This window comes from Schistocerca gregaria, chromosome 1 (assembly GCF_023897955.1).
Source record: "Schistocerca gregaria isolate iqSchGreg1 chromosome 1, iqSchGreg1.2, whole genome shotgun sequence".
NCBI lineage: Eukaryota > Metazoa > Arthropoda > Insecta > Orthoptera > Acrididae > Schistocerca > Schistocerca gregaria.
In genome coordinates, this window is record NC_064920.1 from 576422004 (window position 1) to 576433935 (window position 11932).

Consider the following 11932-nt stretch of genomic DNA (forward strand, 5'->3'; position numbering starts at 1 on the left):
CATTGCATAATGACGAGAAATAAAAGTGAGTAAAAGCAGGTGTCTCCATATGGCTTACTCCTCTCTAATAGCACCATAGCCCCCATCCGACTGACGGATCACCATCAATTGTTTCACGGGCCCTCAGTTTAATCCGCAATGTTGTCAGACAGTCTGGTGATCAAGTACATTACGTCACTATCTCTCCACACCTTCAAGCTGAAATATCGGCGCTGAGAAATTCATCAGCAGCAGGATTCAAACCTGCTATATCCGAGACATTCGCCACCCCACAAATGTTCGTTAGTGAAATCAGTTATTTGATTCATTTTATTCTACGTTACTGCCAACTGTCAGTTTTTGTAAGGTGTTGATTATTCTCAGTTCAAATTAAATTTAATATACATTGAAAGCATTTGTAAAATGATTCAAAATTTTGATAAGGACAAACAGTTTTTCATCAAGAAGCAAATTGTAATAAGCGTTTCTCTAGAAACACTAATACAGTATTTGCGGTATCACAATAGCTTCACCATCCAGTTGATCCTGATGCAATTTTATTTGTCCTATCTCGTCACGCAGGGCCGTCATCAATTTTTGTAAACATTTCTTTTCTCCATAAATTATGAAAAATTCTGTTTCGGTTTGCATGAAGCAATCGACCAACCTATAAATTTATTATCTTACACTACAGTTCTCATTTGCCACAGAGAAGTAGCCATTCTCCATTCTACACTGCATTTTTGTGCCCGTTGCTACCAATTCGCCATATACTGTTCAAGAGAGATCGCTGTTGTGATTTTGGGAAACCATGGAACACCTGAAACTGAATTTCTGGACGAGGATTTGAGCAGTTGTTCTCCCAAGTCCGAGTTCAGCGTCTATCATCATAACAGTGGGTGGGAAGATGTGAAGTGCCATGAGAAGCAAGATCGAGAACGTGGGGTGTAAAAAGTGGTATAATTGTCCTCGGGCATGACAAAGGTCATCCAGTCAAGGATGCGTCTACATAGCACGTGTATCACCTCATTTAAGCCTACTGGTTTTGCGTCATTTTAAGTCATCTCGTTCTGCAGGGAGTTCAGATTTCAGGTGCAGTCGTAAGATGATCATTACCGTGACCTCAGTCGAAACGCCTGCACGCTAGACAGCCCTCAAACGAGGCAAGCCACACGGGATGGCCTAAGCACCAAGCGAAGTGAATCCAGCACAAATTGTAGCGGTCTGCTGCAGAGGTAGCTAGCAGAGCGGGACAATGTTCGACATCACCCATCACATGGACGAAATAGTGTGGAGGTTAGTGTCACTGAGCACCGGGACATAAGCCACGCTCCACGACTTAATTGGCAGACTATGTTCGGGAATGATTTCTTGCGAGAGTTTCATCGAGAGGCCGTTGGAGTTTCAGTTCCAGCCACTGTCGCCGCTAGCACAACAGTTCATTACAGCTTATCTGTCGGAAGAAGGTTGGGGTTGTTTGGGGGAAGAGACCAAACTGCGAGGTCATCGGTCTCATCGGATTAGGGAATGAGGGGGAAGGAAGCCGGCCTTGCCCTTTCAAAGGAACCATCCCGGCATTTGCCTCATTTGCCTGAAGCGATTTAGGGAAATCAAGGAAAACCTAAATCACGATGGCCGGACGCGGGAATGAACCGTCGTCCTCCCGAATGCGAGTCCAGTGTGCTAACCACTGCGCCACCTCGCTCGGTGTCCGAAGAAGGACCCGCCACTATTCGACAACTTATGGCACTGTCACAGCAATGCACATGTCGGGTAGAATACTGTAGTGTGCACCAACTACACTTAGCCTCAGAGCAGGACGCCCTGGCCAGGAATATAGTACGATTTCTAGAAGCTCAGTATTTGTGTATCACTGAATACATTTGTGGTTTTGAACAGGAATTCCACAGAACGTATATAATCTATGACACAGTACTGTCTTTTAATTTCGTATTTGCTCTGATCGGATTCGGTCTTAGGCCATCATACAGTAGAAACTAAATTTAAAAAACTCTCACATGTCATACAGGATACAATCGTACGCAACATAATATCAAAGAATCCAACAAGATGGTGTGACTTACTCACTGGCAAAAGACAAGTTTGAAGGCGTGATGGGCAAGAGGGGACTCTGCTCTCTCTCTCTCTCTCTCTCTCTCTCTCTCTCTCTCTCTCTCCGCCACCTCCCCCCCTCTCCCCCATGCTTCCCTAAAACCGGAGTATAGGTATAGAAATTTTAATGAATATACAATTATCATAGCGTTCTAGAACAGATTTTCCGTGATTCCACTAAACGTATAGTTTAGCCAATTGTCGCATAACGGTGATTGTGGAATGACACCACTCGAAACTAGTCGTTTCATTTATGTTAAAATTGACCATTTTAAGGGACTATTAGGTGTCTCACCTCCGCCCCCACCCATCTGGACCAATTTCTGCAGGCGCCCATGACTGGAATGAGTGGGATGGAATTTGGCTGCGTATTTTAACTCCAATTGCTGTGTCTGGGATTGTATGGCCCAGACAACGGGGGTAGTAACCGCACTATCCGGCCGACGAGCGAAAACGTGTGGGATCTTCAGTACTGGGGAGGGGGGGGGGGGGAGGAGGCGGCGCCGGCGGCGGTGGCCGTGCGGTTCTAGGCGCTTCAGGACAGAACGGCGCTACGGCCGCAGGTTCGAATCCTGCCTCGGGCATGGGTGTGTGTCCCATAGTGCTCAGAGCGATTTGAACCATTTTTGAACTGCGGGGGTGTCACTGGGATGACGTTAGACTATGGACTGGCCATCAGTGTGACAGTCGAATGCAGTGTAAGTAAGATACTTGATATCACTACATTTTATATCGGTCATATCGTGGGTTCCCGAATCGTTAGATACTCCATAAATCGTGAGAAAACTTAAAGAGAAAAACATTAGAAAACTTTGTTTGTCAGGGAAATAATTATTCTGGAAACTGTTGTTCTATGCGGATTTCTCTCCTTTCTTTTTCCTTGTGGTTAATTAGTAATGACGAGGTTTTGTAGACTCGGTAGATGGACACACATAGCACACGGGTGACAGAAACTCTGGGCCTATTATGATCACTGCAACTAAACGAGGATAATTTACCGAAGAGAAATAAATAAATACGCTGACTCGTGAACTAGCAGGGCAGAAACGTGAGAAAGGGGCTAGGAACGATGGAAACTGTAGCAATGAGTGGAGACCGAGGAGTGAATGAGGCAGCGGTGGTGTCATATCTGATGGTGGCTGGTTCGGTGTAATACCAGTACAGCACTGGCTGTACCTTTGTCTACGTCCACTGTCCATTCATAAACTTAATTTTGTTTCAGATAGTTGTATGTTTTCATAACTATGAACCTGTTGGCGTCCTGTTGACTTACTGAGCAACAGAATGAAAAGTGTAGTTATTCTTCATACATCTCGACGAATAGAAAATTTAGCTTAGGCATCAGCACAGTACTTCATACGGGCAACTGTTTGCCGAGACTCGCGTAAACGAACATCAAGTAGTCTGCTTCAACGTTTCCCCGTTTGTATTAATGACACAGTGCGTTAAGAACACAGATGAACGCGCATCTCACACCAAGACGTTCCGCTATTCAAAACATTAGATCGAGAGATAGCTGAAGACACAGGGCCGTCAACTGGTGTGACTGGACCTAGACCAGTAATTTTTGTTACTCGAGAACGCTCGGAAGGAACCATCCGGTAACCGATTTTATTTTTGTTCTTACAAATGGCCTGTTAGCTTACCTTGCAGTGAACATACTAAATAAACTATATGTCTTGATTTTTAAATATCTTTTTTTCTGCTTTACAATTATTTCAAAGTTTGTGTGTGTGTGTGTGTGTGTGTGTGTGTGTGTGTGTGTGTGTGTGTGTGTGTGTGTGCGTGCGACTGGAGGGTGGAGTAGGGATGTGGGGAAGGTGGAGTTTACTTATTTTCTTATCATGAAAAGCAGTTAATTCGCGATCGTGTAATGGAGGCACCAATTGAAACATATCTTAAAGTACTATAAGCTACCTGTGGTCAGCATTTTCACCTTCCAGAAAATTCGAAATATGCAGCTTCAACCCACTTAACGTAAATCAAACGATAGACAAGATACTTTTATAGCAGCAGATAAATTATTCCTTCAGACTCTGTGATCACTAGGTAGATATTAGGTAGCCTGTGAGATAGTACGTCTTAAGACATTTAAAAAAGCATTTCCGTTTTTCACTTCATATCCATGATACATCAAATATTTATGGTTGTTGTTATTCGATTGCAGCTGATTAATTTTTTATGACATTCGCTACCAGGCTGTTTCGAATCATTGACGTAAATGCTCTCAGACTACTGCATTCATGACCGTGGCTAACATTTATCTCAACTTAGTAGCACTCACTTTCTTGCAGAAGCTAAAAGAAAGATTGTTTCTCCGATCTACTGTAACATCGTCAGAGGAGGCCTCCAACATGAATAGACTTTTTAACGAAATCGAATGTCCGAGAGCAGCTTGTTTCATATTAATGAGAGAGAGAGAGAGAGAAAGATCCAATATCTAAGAAAGAAACAGCATCAACAAGCGAATACCTTATGTGTGCACATGCTGATATAATTGTAGGATACCTAGAGTGAGGCAGACTACAGATAAGGACGTGGTATAGGTCAAAATATGTGCCACACTATAAAGAGTGCCCAATTGCCCTTTCCCTATTTTTTATTAATCTCCCAGTTGTAGAGGTTCTAAATTTATACCCTCTCTCACCGCGTTTTTATTCTTAGCAATACGAAAGTTTAAAATGTGCTCGCGTGAGTATAAGCAGGTGCGAGGAGGCGGAACGCAGTTCCTGTCGGGCATTTCCTTCGCAACGCCGACGAGGTGGAGGCAAAGGCTCGTAAGAGCCTTCTTATCACTACACGACAACAGATCGCAAAAGGAATATCAGTGCTTACAGAAGGGGCAGTGAGAATGGAGGAGGAGGAGGAGTTCGGGGTTGGTTGGAAGGGAGCGGTGGGGGGAGGGGGGGGGCGGAAAGGGGAGCAGAAGAAACAGTTGGAGAGCATCGTGATTTTATGTTTGTAGAAAATGTTTGTCGTGTCCCACACAATACAACAGTCAAAGGTACGAAAGAGGTAAAGCACGCAGTTACTGTGCGCTCAACAATTATAGGCTGTAGTTATGACTAAAATCTCAGCAAGAATAGTTATATAAAGCGCAAGTACATCCACAGACACACACACACACACACACACACACACACACACACACACACACACACACACACACACACACACACGACCACACCTAAACGTACAGAGCTGTTTCGAGGTTTTATCCTATTGTACAAAAAGACAGCGTAGCTGATGTTGCTGCAAACTGAAAATACCAACTGCTGTAACCGATCACATTTATTACACGTTCCGGAGACTTATGTCAGTTAGTACGGCATGGATGTATGACTTTTGGGGTAGGTGTGGCACTGTCTTTCACTCAACATTATATAGTGTGTGATGTAAACACTACTTGAAAAGAAGCCCGAAACGTGCGACGACAGAAAAAGACTGCCACTGGTTACCCAAAAATCACTCCTACACATCCAAGCCATACTATCGGACATAAATCCACATGCTTAAGGTATAATCCTCTAAATCGCGTAGAGAAAAGAATAATGCAGTAGATGTGACTGGTGACAACAATTTGTATTTCAATTGAAATTCATACTGGTTACAGTCAGCTCTAACCTAAAATGTTCGCATTTAAAGTTTACGTTACTGCCAACTACATCTGAAGTAATGAAAAATAAAACTGCCGAAATATTATAGAAATTAAATTGCTGTTCTCAAAAACGACTTGACAACTTGAAAAGACTAACAAAGCCCTTAATTAATTATCTGTGTAGGTCTTCATGGAGAACGAATCGCCAAAGTGTTCATTCTATTATTAATCTGACAAGTCTAACTTGCATTCGCTGTGCTTCTACACCATAAAAGCAGAAATAATTTGGCGCTTGTGCTCGGAACCCAGAATTAGGGCAGTATCGTGAGACTGTGCCTTGCTACAAAACGCCAGGTGCTGTCGCTTGGCCGAGTAATTTGGCGTGCTGGGACCTACCCTTGTGCGTGCGTGTGAGAGCGCGCGCTTGCTCGGCTCCGCTCGCCTACCTGCGAGTGTGTGGCTGTCAGCGTCTTGGCCAGCAGCCGGCAGCGCGCGACTCCCCTGGCGTGTCGAACCGGCGCTGGGCGGCGCGCTACTGCCTCGGCGGCGGCGTCGTCGGCAGGTGGCGTCGCGGCGCTGGCTGGGCCGTCCGGTGGAGCGGCCGCGCGCGCGCCCTGCGCCGCCTCCGCCGCCCCCGCCGCCGCGTATTGATCACGGACCGGAGTCCGCTCTGGTGGGGATGCACCGGTGACGTCAAAGCGGTGCGGCGCCGCTATTGGCCGCAGGTCCGCTCCGGCGTGCGCCATTGGCTGGCGGCGGCCGGCTGCCCCCTGGCCGGCCAGCACCCCCTGCGCGGCGCGCGGCGTCCTGCGCACCCCTTTCGGTACGCGGAGAGGCGTATGGCCGCTGCCGCCGCTCCTGCTGACGGCTGCGTGGGAGGCCGGCCCGAGGAGTCGCCACCTGTCACTGGGCTATCGGATGCCCTTTGGGTCATGCAAATTCAACACCTCGCCTACCGATCGTGGGATTTCTGGACGTCCGGAGGTAATCCGCTAATAAATTAGTAACGCGCTGGAACTGCCGTATGAAATGAAAACCGATGGAAGTGTTTCCTTAGAAATTTATGAAGCACGAAGCGCTAACGCAATTGAAAACAGCAATAAACTCTCTAATTTACAATCTTTAAGGAACAGAAATAGTGGTGCTAAATGCACTACTGGCCATGAAGGTGACATGCTATAAACGCCATAATTTGATGTGTGCTCCAAGCTGTGTTATGCAGATGATTAGCACTTCAGCGCAGTTGCACAGACTAGGCAGGAATAACGTCTTCTACATTATGTATGTAAAGAAGTATCATGCAGTGGCATCTCACATATATGGATCACATTTGAATGTTGGCTGTTTGGGAGAAGATAGTGTTACGCTTCGTGTAAGGAGAAATGTCGAGAAATGTCTAAAAATCACGTGTCGGAATTTGACAGCAGCAGGACTGTGCTCGCCAGGACCGCCATAATGTTGTTGCTCGATTTGGACAGGATCGCACGAGTGTGATGCGAGTAAGAAATTAGTGGCTTCAGGAGGGCCATACTCAAATCCATACGTGACTTCAATAGCTCCACCTGACTAGAGCCCAAGAGGAAAGACTCCCTTTTAGCTTCGCTGGAAGTACAACCACGATAAGCATCTTCAATCAGGAAAGAGACTCGTTTACATCTACTCATGGACTATCAGCACGGCGACAATTGTTGTAGCCTCGCTTGACGCGGCATCACAGAGAGGTTTGTCGGCAGTGGAGCGCCCAACTACAACTTTGGACACAGGAGTGGTACTATGCCGCCTTGCCAGAAGAATGACAGTTCTGGGCGCAGCATCACGATGCATGTATCTGTGTTAGAACGTTCTGGAAAGATGATCAGTACCGCCGGTACTAAAACGTAATGAGACGAGTGTAGAATAAGGTTGCAGAAGACTGCAAATAAAAGCATAAAGAACGTCCTACACACACACACACACACACAGATATATATATATATATATATATATATACGAAAGACGAAAATCGCATTGTCAGATCTGACAGGAAACGGGGAAAATGCAATGTGGAATGAATTACAATAATGCAGCAGATACCTGCAATTTGCTGATTGTTGGAACAAAATGGATGAGCCAGGCACTATGAATTTGTCGGCGTCATACACTACGAGAATCTGGCGTATTGGTGTGAGGTGTTAATGCGTACAGAACACCATCACCTCCGGTTCCAACATTTGTTAATTTTGGCATAAAAATATTACCTTTCTTGCGCTCTAAGACCGGTGACTGTACCCTGTCTTGGATGTCTGCGTGACGTTATCTATTGATAAACACTGTACTGTATGCTGCCCGTGTTGTCCTGAGATACCTCGACACAAAGAGTGTTCAAGCTGTGGCGTGGTCAGCACGTCCTCTCAGCCACCGACTACACCTGGCCGTGGCTTCCCGAGATGCTGTCAAGCCAGGCGCTACAGCTGTTACATTTTGACGTAAGGCTGAAGCAGCATGGAATGAAGTACCGTATCTGTCATCCAAGCTCACTTAGTCCTGATGGCCGGTAGCGTTAGGGCAGTGGTTCCTAACCTTCCTGAGACCTGAACTGGGTCTGGTATCATCCAGTACCCTGAACAAAGTTTGAGACCTAATTAAAAATTACAGTGCAAGAATATTAACACTCACATTTTAATGAAGTTTAAAAACACTCAACCAGGCGCTTAAATTTTATTATATTGACTTGGATTTGGTACCAACTAACGGTATATTCATCAGAATAAGTTGCAGTTACCTATAAAAAATTTTAAATCAACATGAGAGAATAACAACCAAATTAAAAAACTCAAGTAGCACTAGAAGCATTAAAAACAGGAAAAGCATTGAAACTTCCTCGCAGATTAGAACTGTGTGCCGGACCGAGACTCGAACCCGGGACCATTGCCTTTCGTGGGTAAGTGCTCTACCAAGAGCACACAGTTTTAATCTGCCATGAAGATTCATATCAGCGCACACTCCACTGCAGAGTGAAAATCTCATTCTGGAAACATCCCACAGGCTGTGGCTAAGCCATGTCTCCGCAATATCCTTTCTTTCAGGAGTGCTAGCTCTGCAAGGTTCACAGGAGAGCTTCTGTACAGTTTGGATGGTAGGAGGCGAGGTACTGGCAGAAGTAAAGCCGTGGGGTCGGAACGTGAGTTGTGCGTGGTTAGCTTAGTTGGTGGAGCACTAGTCCGCGAAAGGCAAAGGTCCCGAGTTCGAGTCGCGGTCCGGCACACAGTTTTAATCTGCCAGGAAGTTTCATATCAGCGCACACTCCGCTGCAGAGTGAAAATCTCATTCAGGAAAAGTATTACTTACATTCATATTGCATGGAGAGGTGATAAAAACACGTGAGATAGATTGCTCAAGTCGAAACGGGTAAAAGTTATCTTGTAAAGCCAACATTAAAACATGAGTATGGCAATCCGCTAGGTCTGAAAGGTTTGTCAACTGATTACGTGGAAACAGCGCAGAGCGCGCCACCTACGGGGAGCGAATATCTAGCAGTGACACTAATTTAGAAAATAGTTATATTATAAACGAAAATAATTACAACAAGAGACCAAGCTTACTAATAGACAGGAAATACTGCAGCAGTTGATACACACCATCTGTCCAGTGCAGATATCATTAAAGTGCTCAAAGTGAACTGAAATAACACACTAGAAATAACAGCCATGGAGTACAATAACAACGGTTAAAAGGGGAGGAAAACGATGGTTGAGAACTGTGTCTTCTATATCTACAGTACTCTGCTATTCACATTTAAGTGCTTGGCAGAGGGTTGGTTCATCGAACCACAATCATACCATCTCTGTACCATTCCACTCCCTAACAGCGCTCGGGAAAAACGAACACCTAAACCTTTCTGTTCGAGCTCCGATTTCTCGTATTTTATTTTGATGATCATTCCTACCTATGTAGGCTGGGCTCAACAAAATATTTTCGCATTCGGAAGAGAAAGTTGGTGACTGAAATTTCGTAAAAAGATCTCTCCGCGACGAAAAACGTCTTTGCTGTAATGACTTCCATCCCAATTCGCGAATCATATCTGCCACACTCTCTCCCTTATTACGTGATAATACAAAACGAGCTGCCCTTTTTTGCACCCTTTCGATGTCCTCCGTCAATCCCACCTGGTAAGGATCCCACACCGCGCAGCAGTATTCTAACAGGACGATCGAGTGTAGGTAAGCCGTCTCTTTAGTGGACTTGTTGCATCTTCTAAGTGTCCTGCCAATGAAACGCAACCTTTGGCTCGCCTTCCCCACAATATTATCTATGTGGTCTTTCCAACTGAAGTTGTTCGTAATTTTAACACCCAGGTACTTAGTGGAATTGACAGCCTTGAGAATTGTACTATTTATCGAGTAATCGAATTCCAACGGGTTTCTTTTGGAACTCATGTTGATCACCTCACACTTTTCGTTATTTAGCGTCAACTGCCGCCTGCCACACCATACAGCAATCTTTTCTAAATCGCTTTGCAACTGACACTGGTCTTCGGATGACCTTACTAGACGGTAAATTACAGCATCATCTGCGAACAACCTAAGAGAACTGCTCAGATTGTCACCCAGGTCATTTATATAGATTAGGAACAGCGGAGGTCCCAGGAAGCTTCCCTGGGGAACACCTGATATCACTTCAGTTTTACTCGATGATTTGCCGTCTATTACTACGAACTGTGACCTTCCCGACAGTAAATCACGAATCCAGTCGCACAACTGAGGCGATACCCCATAGGCCCGCAGCTTGATTAGAAGTCGCTTGTGAGGAACGGTGTCAAAAGCTTTCCGGAAATCTAGAAGTACGGAATCAACTTGAGATCCCCTGTCGATAGCGGCCATTACTTCGTGCGAATAAAGAGCTAGCTGTGTTGCACAAGAGCGATGTTTTCTGAAACCATGCTAATTACATATCAATAGATCGTTTCCTTCGAGGTGATTCATAATGTTTGAATACAGTATATGCTCCAAAACCCTACTGCAAACCGACGTCAATGATATAGGTCTGTAGTTAGATGGATTACTCCTACTACCCTTCTTAAACACTGGTGCGACCTGCGCAATTTTCCAATCTGTAGGTACAGATCTATCGGTGAGCGAGCGGTTGTATATGAGTGCTAAGTAGGGAGCTATTGTATCAGCATAATCTGAAAGTCTTAATACCTTCAGTCGAGGAACGATAGCATGTCAAATACTTGCGAATAATGGTTTGAAGCCCTTAAAGTAATTTTTATTTCGTCGAGAATGACACAACCAGTAACAGACACGTATTTACAAATTTTCAGTTATTTAATAATATCAAGCCTATAACCTTGCTTTTCGTTAAAGAAAATGATAACTTCCTTGGCTGTGGACAGTAATTAGCAAATGATCCAAAAAGGACAAATTATGCACGTTACTATCGTTTCCTCGTAATAAATTCTTTTTGTATCTGATTCTCATGGCTCGTCCGGTCTGTCCTACACGATAAACTGGAAAAATATCACAGATGATTTTTATGAATCCCTGAAGTACGCAAAGGAGTAGGCGATGATTTCAAATTGTCAATTAGATTTTCCTGCGAAATGTTATTAGTTGCAAAGGCACCTTTCCATCCACATCTGTTTCCTAGAAAACGACGAATTCTGTAAGAATTAGTCCCTAATATAGCTACTGAGAAAAGTATTTTTTCCTTCACTATCTTTATTAGAAATGTAATCTAAAGTGTGACTCTGCTGTTTGTTTTTGTTATTTTTCAAGTGACAAATTATTTATAATGCTTCATTAACCTTCACACAACTGAAGGACACGCATTCTCTGCGTCTTTCACTAAACTAAAAAATAATGAGTCATTGGGACGTCTGATTCTGTTTATTTCTACCAATCCATTTTTGTCTTTAGTTTAGTGTCCTCCATTCCAAATGGAAAGTCACGTACCACATTCATTGATTTATTCATTTTTGTTTTCATTTCTACCATAATCAAAATTCTACTTTCATACCTGTAACTCCTGATTTTGGGAGATTTTAACGCCCATAACCCCTTGTGGGGTAGCACCATGCTTAGTGATCGTGGCAGAGATGTCGAAAATTCACTGTCCCAACTCGACGTCTTCCTCTTAAAAACTGGGGCCGCCACATACTTCAGTGTGTCTCATGGTAGTTACTCGGGCAATGATTTATCAATTTGCAGCAGAGGACTTCCCCCATCTATCCACTGGAGAGCACATGACGACCTGTGTGGTAGT

At 44.4% G+C, this 11932-nt stretch overlaps 1 protein-coding gene across 1 annotated transcript in view; it reads right to left on the minus strand.

The window, feature by feature from the left end:
- LOC126356631 (high-affinity choline transporter 1) overlaps positions 1-6338 on the minus strand; it is a 340577-nt gene extending 334239 nt beyond the window's left edge. The window contains exon 1 of the mRNA XM_050007387.1: positions 6136-6338. The gene's annotated coding sequence lies outside the window, so the exon portion shown is untranslated. The remainder of the gene's footprint in view (positions 1-6135) is intronic.
- Between the last annotated feature and the right edge of the window lie 5594 nt (positions 6339-11932).